This window comes from Molothrus ater, chromosome 17 (genome assembly GCF_012460135.2).
Source record: "Molothrus ater isolate BHLD 08-10-18 breed brown headed cowbird chromosome 17, BPBGC_Mater_1.1, whole genome shotgun sequence".
NCBI classification, from domain to species: Eukaryota; Metazoa; Chordata; class Aves; order Passeriformes; family Icteridae; genus Molothrus; species Molothrus ater.
The window spans coordinates 8,386,458-8,395,091 of record NC_050494.2 but is presented as its reverse complement, the minus strand read 5'-3'; positions in this window follow the sequence as shown (position 1 = coordinate 8,395,091).

Here is an 8,634-nt window from a genome sequence, read left to right as displayed (position 1 = left end):
CAATGTTTTGACCTCAGGATTCCAAGTTCTCAGGCGTTGGAGAGTCATTTTCCCAGAGACATGCCCAAGCTGGGATAGGTATGTATGAGTGTGCTCTGGCCACAACAAATCAGGGAGGATTTCTCTGAAACCACCAGTGTAAAGTTCATTCTAATTCAAAGTGACCTTCCACAGCAGCATCCCAGCAGACAGGGCAATTTTTTATATTTTGATCGGAAATTTAATGATTTTTCACATTTTATACTTACAGGAAGCACAGACTTATTTGAAATGTTTTTGTTTCAAGTGACCCTTCTACCAGACCTCAAAGCAAGAATGTTTCTGAATTCAAAGTTCAAATTTAGTCAGTTGTCCAGATTTTTGATACATTTGCATTGGACTTGTTTTGCCCATGCCTGTTCACAGCAATGAAATTGCCTGAAGAGCTGGTTTATCTTCCCAAGGGGATACAGATTGATCATCTGCACTTTGCAATCCCTCTTCCCTTTGGCATGCTGTCCACGAGATAAAGGTAAGAGTTCAGTAACTTCAGCAGAGAATCCCACTTGCCTTATTTGAGCATGGACAGATGGTTACATTTCTCTCACCCATCTGGAATTTCCTATGCTAACATTCAATAACTGGTAGCAGCAGGAGACAAGAGCTGAAAAACCACTTCTAAAGCATTTCTTTGAGTCCCAGTGCTGTCTGTGTGCTGGCAATTCCATCTTCATTTGGAGTTCTGGAAGGATGCAGAGTGACTGTTTTGGCTGGTCTGACCCAGTCCTGTCCCGCAGTGACATGTGTGTCGCAGGGGTGCTGAGGTCACAGCTCATCCTACTTGCTACAACATTCTGTTCCACAGAACCAGGGAAAATGCCAAGACAAATCAGACCCAGCTTCAGAGTAAGTCCAGCATCTTAGTCCAGTCCCTGGCTGCTAACATCTGTCTCAGAAAGTGGAGCAAACAGAGACTCTTTAGGGTCTGTGCCCCTGGCCATCCTTCCTACTCTGACAAACTGAAATCAAGCCATCATCATGAAGTGGACTTAATATCCAGTGCTGTAGGATGGTTTTATTGCTAACTAACTGAGCTATTTTTAGTCTCTTCTTCCTTACCATTCTGCTTGTGTACTGCTGACACAGCAGCAAATCCAGCAGTTTTTTTAGGGAAAGGATCTGCTGATACAATACAGATCATAATCTTGATGAGTGTCTTCAGCAGTGATGTTTTAGCTGTATATGAGATTTAACTGTATATGTACTGCTCACACAGCCAGCAAATCCAGCAGTTTTTTTAGGGAAAGGATCTGCTGATACAATACAGATCATAATCTTGATGAATGTCTTCAGCAGTGATGTTTTAGCTGTATATGAGTTTGTTGGGTTAGTCATGATTTCCAGAAGTGTTCTTGATTAACTAACTCTGATGTGGTAGTCCAGATCTGGAAATGTAAGGCTCAGCTAGAAGCCTGCCTTAAAGTACTTTTGGAGAGTTCTGAATTGATCTAGTATTTCACTGGATTTTTAACACTATCCTGGGATCTCTCTCCTGGCAGATGGTGTCAAGGAGAGAACTTACAGAGAAAGACTGAGTGGTGTTGTCACCACACTTGACAAATATCCCTTTAAATCAAAAAATCTGATTAATGTGGATGGTAATTCCTGGCACACAACCAGCAGTGTTCACACATGAAGAACAGTGAATCCTGCTTCCATGTCCAGCTCTGCTGCTGCTCCTCAGCTTTTGCCCAAAGCAGCACCACAGGCTCAGTTTGCCTTCACCTTTGGGCCTGTTTTCAGACTCTTGAGTATTTGTCTATAGATTTCCCAAAACTAATTTGAACAATTAATGAAGACAGGCTGAATTTCCCCTGCCATGCAGACAGGTTCTGGGCTGGGTGACCTCTCACAATTTCCTCCTGGCACAGTTTTCTACTCAAATTGCCTCAAATTTCTCTCCTGAGAGATAAGGGGGAGTGGTGAGGTGGCAAGAGCCTTTCCCCTGTGCTGAGTTCTTACAATGGATGCTAAAAACTGGAGCAGGTGCTTTTTACACTGGAATTTTAGAGCACCTGGAAATCCCATGTGAAACATTCCTGGTGCATAACACGTTTCTGTTTACTTGACCTTGGGCATTTCCTGAAACTTTATCCTTGAGTTTTGTTCTTTGTGCTTCTGCAATCCCTAAGGGAGTTGTTTCTCTCCTCCGCTGGTAAAACCTGCTTCCATGACAACTCCTGGGGGCTTTCCATTCATTTCTTTACACACATTCAAGCTTTTTTTTATTCCCAAACTGCCTTCATGATGATCTAGTCCCAGCTCTCAGCAGTGTCTGCTCTCAAATCACTTCATCTGCACAAATTACTTCCAATCACAAGCCATTACATCAGAAGGGAGTGATGCCTAAAATTCCTGGTAAAGCAACAAACTAGTACTAAAAATAATCAGACCTCATGGAAAATGACACACATCAGGTGCAGAAGACATGGATAGCACAGTGTGCACTAGCACTGGGGGAAAAAATTACCTAAAGGTTTTTCATAAATGAGATGTTCGTCAGCTGGAAGAGAGGAGGAACATTGGCAGTTAACTACACAGTGCTGGAATTCTGCCTGACCTTTTTTTAAACACAAAATCAGGGGGCAGGAATCTTCATTCCCTCTTGGTTGTACTTTTTTCCTTAAAGCTGCTGATGACAAATGAACTTTAAAAATTCCTGTGTTGTTATAAGAGTCCTCTTGAGTATCACATTCCTCACACCTCTCTTGAGGCTGTCTGTGCAGTCTCACCTTTGCCATGTGTTACCCAAGGTAGCTGTGAAGATGAGGCAGTGGATACATTCACTTCAGAACACACAGGATCCTTTTGAAACAAAACCCTTCTGCACCAATATGTAGTATTCTCACTAACACTGTTAATTCATGACTAGTAACTTCTTTTTGTGCTTGGCCCATCTTGTCTAGGCTATGCTTTTGCCAAGAAAGGTTGGATTGGATGATCCTTGAGGTCACTCCCAAGCTGGAATTCTGAGATTCTATGATTCATCATTTAGAATATATCCTTCAGATGAATGCATTTCGTGCTAAACATTTGGAGGAACTATGCAGCCTTAATCCATCTGTATTCAGCACATACCAGAAGCACTTCTCTGAGGGCAGACTAAATTGACTTGAAAATTAAGTGTATTTTTAAGTGTTTTCCTGAAACAGGAACCTCTGGAGTTGTTTCTGTTGCATTGCAGTTCAGTTCATAGCCAGGAACTCCTCTGCCAATTCTCAGAAGTCAGAGAACCTGATGCTATTTCATTAGAGATTTTCATTAGAATTTTTTTTCTTCTTGAGTCAGACTCCCACATAGAATAAAAACATTCTGTAAGGCAGTCATAAGGAGGAATAAGCAATTTGCTGTTCCCAGAAGCTGGTGTTAGGCACAGCACCTCCTCACTGCCTGTAACAGTAACAGGCACAGGAATATATGGGCAACTCAGTGTTCCAGAGAATCATTAAATCTCCTGAGTTGGGAGCGGCCAGCAGGGATCATCGAGTTCATGCTGAGCCTTTGCTGGGTTTGGTGACCAGGGGCTTTCAGATGGGCTCTTCTGCCAGGGGAACAAGAGGACCTGGGGCATACTGAGGTGTATCCTGCCCTGTTGAAAGATTTTGCTCCTCTGACAAAACCAAGACTGTTTTTTAACCAAGATATTGACAGCTGCATATGAAACCCCCAGTCCTGACCACCAGCAGGGCTTTGCCCTGCAGAGACAACAGTGGGGGCAAAGGCAGCTGTAGCCTCCTGGAAAGGACAAAAACAAAAAACAACCAATGCCACATGGCAAGGATTAATCTTTCCCAGGGCTGTAACCACACCCTCAGCATGGTGGAAATTTTGACAGCTCGTTTCCATGCCATGAGAAGAGGCAGGATTATGGGATAGCCCACACCACAAGCTGTGAAAGACTAGTAAGTACCCTGTGAGTACTTGGGGTGTGCCAAAGGGCAGGGGATCTCTGCAGACGAGAGGTGCTGAATCACAGGCAAGGCTGTTCCTCCATGACATATGACAGCACACAACACATGAAACTGTGTGAAAGGAGAATTAGGGTTGATATTCTCAGAGCTGATTTTTCCTTTCAGGTTCAGAGTCATGAGGTGGGAAATGTACACTCCTATTCTTATCTCCCAAGTTTCCCAGCTAAAGGGCTCTCAGCTTCTGGGAAGATCAAAAGAAGTTCAATAAATCACCTGCCAGGCTGCAGTATCACAGAAGGAAGTGAGAGAGACACGAATAGAAACCAGCAGTAAGGAACCTGTGTGATTTGACCAAAGCTGAGCAAGCACGCTGGATCAAGTCCCTGAAGCCAATCTGGACTCCTTACATTTCCCTCTCAAAACCAGCCTGAAATCCACATGCCTGAGGCTCAGCAGCACTGACCACCCAACACACATCCTTGCTGAGCTCGTATCCCCACAGCAATAGCTGGGAAGTTGTCATTCCTTGTGTTTCCAAAGGAAAATCATCAAGTCTCCCAGCTCCACTCCCATGTTACAGCTAAGTCACCACACTGCTGGAGCTCCTTCATCTTCAGACCAAGCACAGGATCCTGGGGCACTGGGTGGCCCAGGATGATGCTTGGGTGAACAATGACAAAGGACACCACACAACAGAGACCCCAATTCTCCCCACACCCACATGGCACTGTGAGGTCTGGGAATCTGCTTAGTCCCTTAGACACAGCGGGTTTCCTGCCCTTTTTCCCTAAACATTGTGTAATTATAATTGTTTTTCAAGTAAACAAGGAGTTGCTGAGGGAAGACTCCTGTTGAGTCAGACAATAACACGCCAAAGCTTCATGGTTCTAAACAGGGAGAGTGTTGTGCATGGATATTGTAGCTGTAGCCGTGGCGTTGTTACTGAGAAAACTCTTAGGTTAAAGGGCACCTTTACTAATAAATTCAAATTTTATTGAGCTAAGAGAAGGCAGTGCCCAGACCTGATCACTAGAGCTCAAGTACCTTGTGAGCAAGGTCAGGGAAGCCAAACAATGTCTGACCAAACAGAATCACAGAACATCCTGAGCTGGGAGGGACCCACAAAGGTCATTGGTCCAACTCCCAGCCCCACACGGGACATACTAAAATCCCACCCTGTGCCTGAGAGCATTGTCCAAATGGTCTTTGAGCTCTGGTTCAGGCTTTGGGCTGTGACCACTGCCCTGGGGAGCCTGTTCTAATGCCTAACCATCCTCTGGGAGAATAATCTTTTCCTAAAATCCAACCTAAACCTCCCTTGACCCAGCTCCAGCCATTCCCTCAGCTCCTGTCACTGTCACCAGAGAGCAAAGGCCAGTGCTACCCCTGTAAGTGACCCTATAAACCTCCCAGGGCAAAACCAAACTGTCCCATGATGGGCAAGTGGTGTCCCAACACTTGCTTGGAAGCAAACTAGGAAGAAGTGAAAACTCCAGCATTGTGCTCTGTAACTACCACAAGAAACCAAGTTTTTCTTTAAAAAGACAATTTCATGTTAGTACTTCTTTAGCTGCCTTTTAAATGGTTGATTCAGCACCACAGTATTGTATGAACAAGTCTGTTGAGCACTAAATATTCTTGAATAATTTAATTTACTCTGGGAGATGGTGATAAAAGGTACTGTCATCTGTTCACAGCTTAATCAGCAGCAGGCGGCAATCATTTGCTTTTTTGGAAGGTGATTACTCCAAAGACATCCCAACACATTCGGAATGTGGAACCTAGGAAGATCATCCCATTTCACAGAATCACAGAACAGTTTGAGCTGGAAGGGACCCAGGTCTGAAGGTTAGGTTAGGTCTGAGCAGTAACTTCTGTTTGAGTTGTACTCGATTGCAGGTTTGTGAAGCTCACAATGTCAATTGTTCATCTTCAATCTGGTTTTGGGTCTAACCCTCAAGAAACTTTGCAAACATCATCAAAATCCTATTAATTCCATATAAACCCCCACCCAGGGACTGCTTTACCAGCATTGCTGTCACCTGCCTAGGAGATTTCAACTTTCTCCTCAGCAGACTCCAAACCATCTCCCATTCTCACTCTCCTCCTAAAAACAGCCAACAACTGAATTTTCACCCCACGATCACCCTCCCCACCATCCCTGGCCACAGTTTCCATGGTTCCCATTTCCAGTGCTGGCTTCCAGCTGTCCCAGACGGGTTTGGTGCCATTACCTGGGTTTCACAGGATTTTCTCCACCATCAGCAGAGTCAGGGACTGAATACTGAGTCTGGGAATGGATCCTGAGTCAGGGGCTGGATCCTGAATCAGGGACTGGATCCTGGGTCAGGGAGAGAACCATAAATCTGGACTTAGCCACAGTTCCAACTCTTCCATTTACAAAGGGGACAAAAAGGCCCTTTGGGGACCAACACAGGCAGCTGGACAGTGAGGTGAGGGTGGGGAGTGACCCCCCAGCCCTTCCTGCACCCCAAGGCCAGACACAGCTCTAAACTGGTGACCCTCCAGCAACACTTGTAGGGTCATCAGGCCACCAAAATGTGTTTGAGCTTCTTCAATAGGACTATACTGACAAACCAAACTCTTTATTGATGTTTTTCATGGAGGTTTTCGTAGTTTCATTGTAAGGGTTTATCAGTCAGATTCTGGTTTTGCTCAATGTGAGGCAAAAATTCTCTTTCCATTAAAAAATACATGGTATGTGCTCAGCAGGCAGAGTTTCACCCAGCTCTGGATGCAGATCCATGGTGTGAGCCCCACTCAGCCCAAGAGCACCTGACCCATCTCCTCACCTGGCCAAAGTGACACCAACTCGTCATGGGGCTCCTCAGTTCCCTTGTGTCCCCCTGGCTCCATCTGGGATAGGTCACCTGCTGTGCCTTCTCTTGCTTGCTTTTGTAGACTTTCCACTCTTAGGAAGCTCCTTGAACACAGAAAGGAATAAAAATTATAAATTAAGGAGGGGTAGAAATGAGGGCAGGGAATCGGGTGAGACCCTGTGGGAAAAGATGTCCCGACATCCCTGTTCTCTGCCCCACAGGCTGGGCTGCCCTGCACATCTCAGCCCCCTCTGTTCCTGCTCCAGGACAGGATTGACTCCCTCAGGCTCACCTCTGCTTCTCCAACAGGGCTGGCACTGTCCCCCTCCGGCCCTGGCACCAGGAAATTTGGTCCCACTGTTGGGTGACTGCTGTGAGGGATGAGTCCCAGCAGGGACAGCCTGGACACATCACACAGATTTACAGCCAGAAAGGAAAGTGTTACCATCAGGTGGAAAATAGAAGTGTGCTTCAAAATAAGATAAAATTTGTGGAATAGTGATGGGAGAATGCAAATAAGTTTAGTGTGCATTAGCACTCCCTGAGCACACTCCCACAGACCCTGGAGGGCTCAGCCCATTGTCAGCTGCTGAGCAACATGGGAGGATGCAGAATCTGCAGGCAGAAGATTGAATTTACCTGCCTTGTGCATGACAAGTTGGCAGCCTCAGGCGAAATGGGCTGTAGGCTGTTTCAACAAGATGAATTGTGCATTTGCCCTGGTTTCATCCCCTCACAGCTCTCTGCACACCTCAGAAATTCCCCCACTTTGTTTCTTCTATCAGCCCTGGCTCTCCACCCCTGGCATGAGCCAGCTATGTGTAACCTCACTAGAAAAACTCCCTCTGACTCCTTCCATTCACTTAGTAATTCCCTGACCTCATTCCAAGCTTTACAGCTGGGCCAGATCTCCGGGATGAGGAGAGACGTGTCCCAACTGCTCCTGCACCGAGCAGGTTGGGAGCATGTCAGCTCCTGCTGCCAATCCTCCAGGGTTTGAGGCATCACCACCACCAGCCTGAGTCATTGGCACACCTGGCTGTGGTTACAGGTGGCCAAGGAGCCCATGGCACTGACCTAACCCACCTCAGCACTTTAAACCAACCAATGGTTTTGTGGGATTTTATCTGGGTTTAAGCATTTAACAGCAGGGGGAAGCCTGACATGGAGAGCAGCGTGGGCTTGGCTTTTTATATAGTGCTTGTAGCATTTGGAAAATTATCTTCTGAGTACTAAATATATGAGTCATCCTGGGATATCACTGCATCTACTTTTAGATCCAACCATGTGCTCTTGCTCTCCTCTGCCACAGTTTATAAGGAAAGAGTCTTTTAAACCATCAGGAAAAAGCTCATGCTGCCAACTCTTCCATTTCTCTCCCTGGGCTTTGGAAACTTCAGGGGAAACCAAAAGGGATTTTCATCCTCTTAATGTTAATTAGCTGAAAAGGTGAAATACCTTGTGATGAAGCCACAGGTGGTTTGAGAGTGCTCTCTGTGCAGAGCCCATCCTGGCTTTTCCAGCAAAGCCCAGTTCCTGGCAGCCCAGCAGGACTCACGTGCCAGGGTGTTTGGCCACACTTATAAGGGTTAATATTTATCAGAAAGATCTTCCTCAGTCACCCTGCCTACAAGCCCACGTGAGAAGAAAATTCCCTGTGCAGAAATTCCAGCTAACTTGACAATGAGGGGAATAGGGTTGGGAGGAGACTGAGGAGAGGCTCCAAATCCCCTGAACAGAGCATGATAACAACGTGTGGGTGCTCAGGAGATACCCTGGTAGAGCAAGTCAGGCTCGTGGCACTGAGCTGGTGGCACAGGGCATCATCCCCTGCCAGCTCCTCG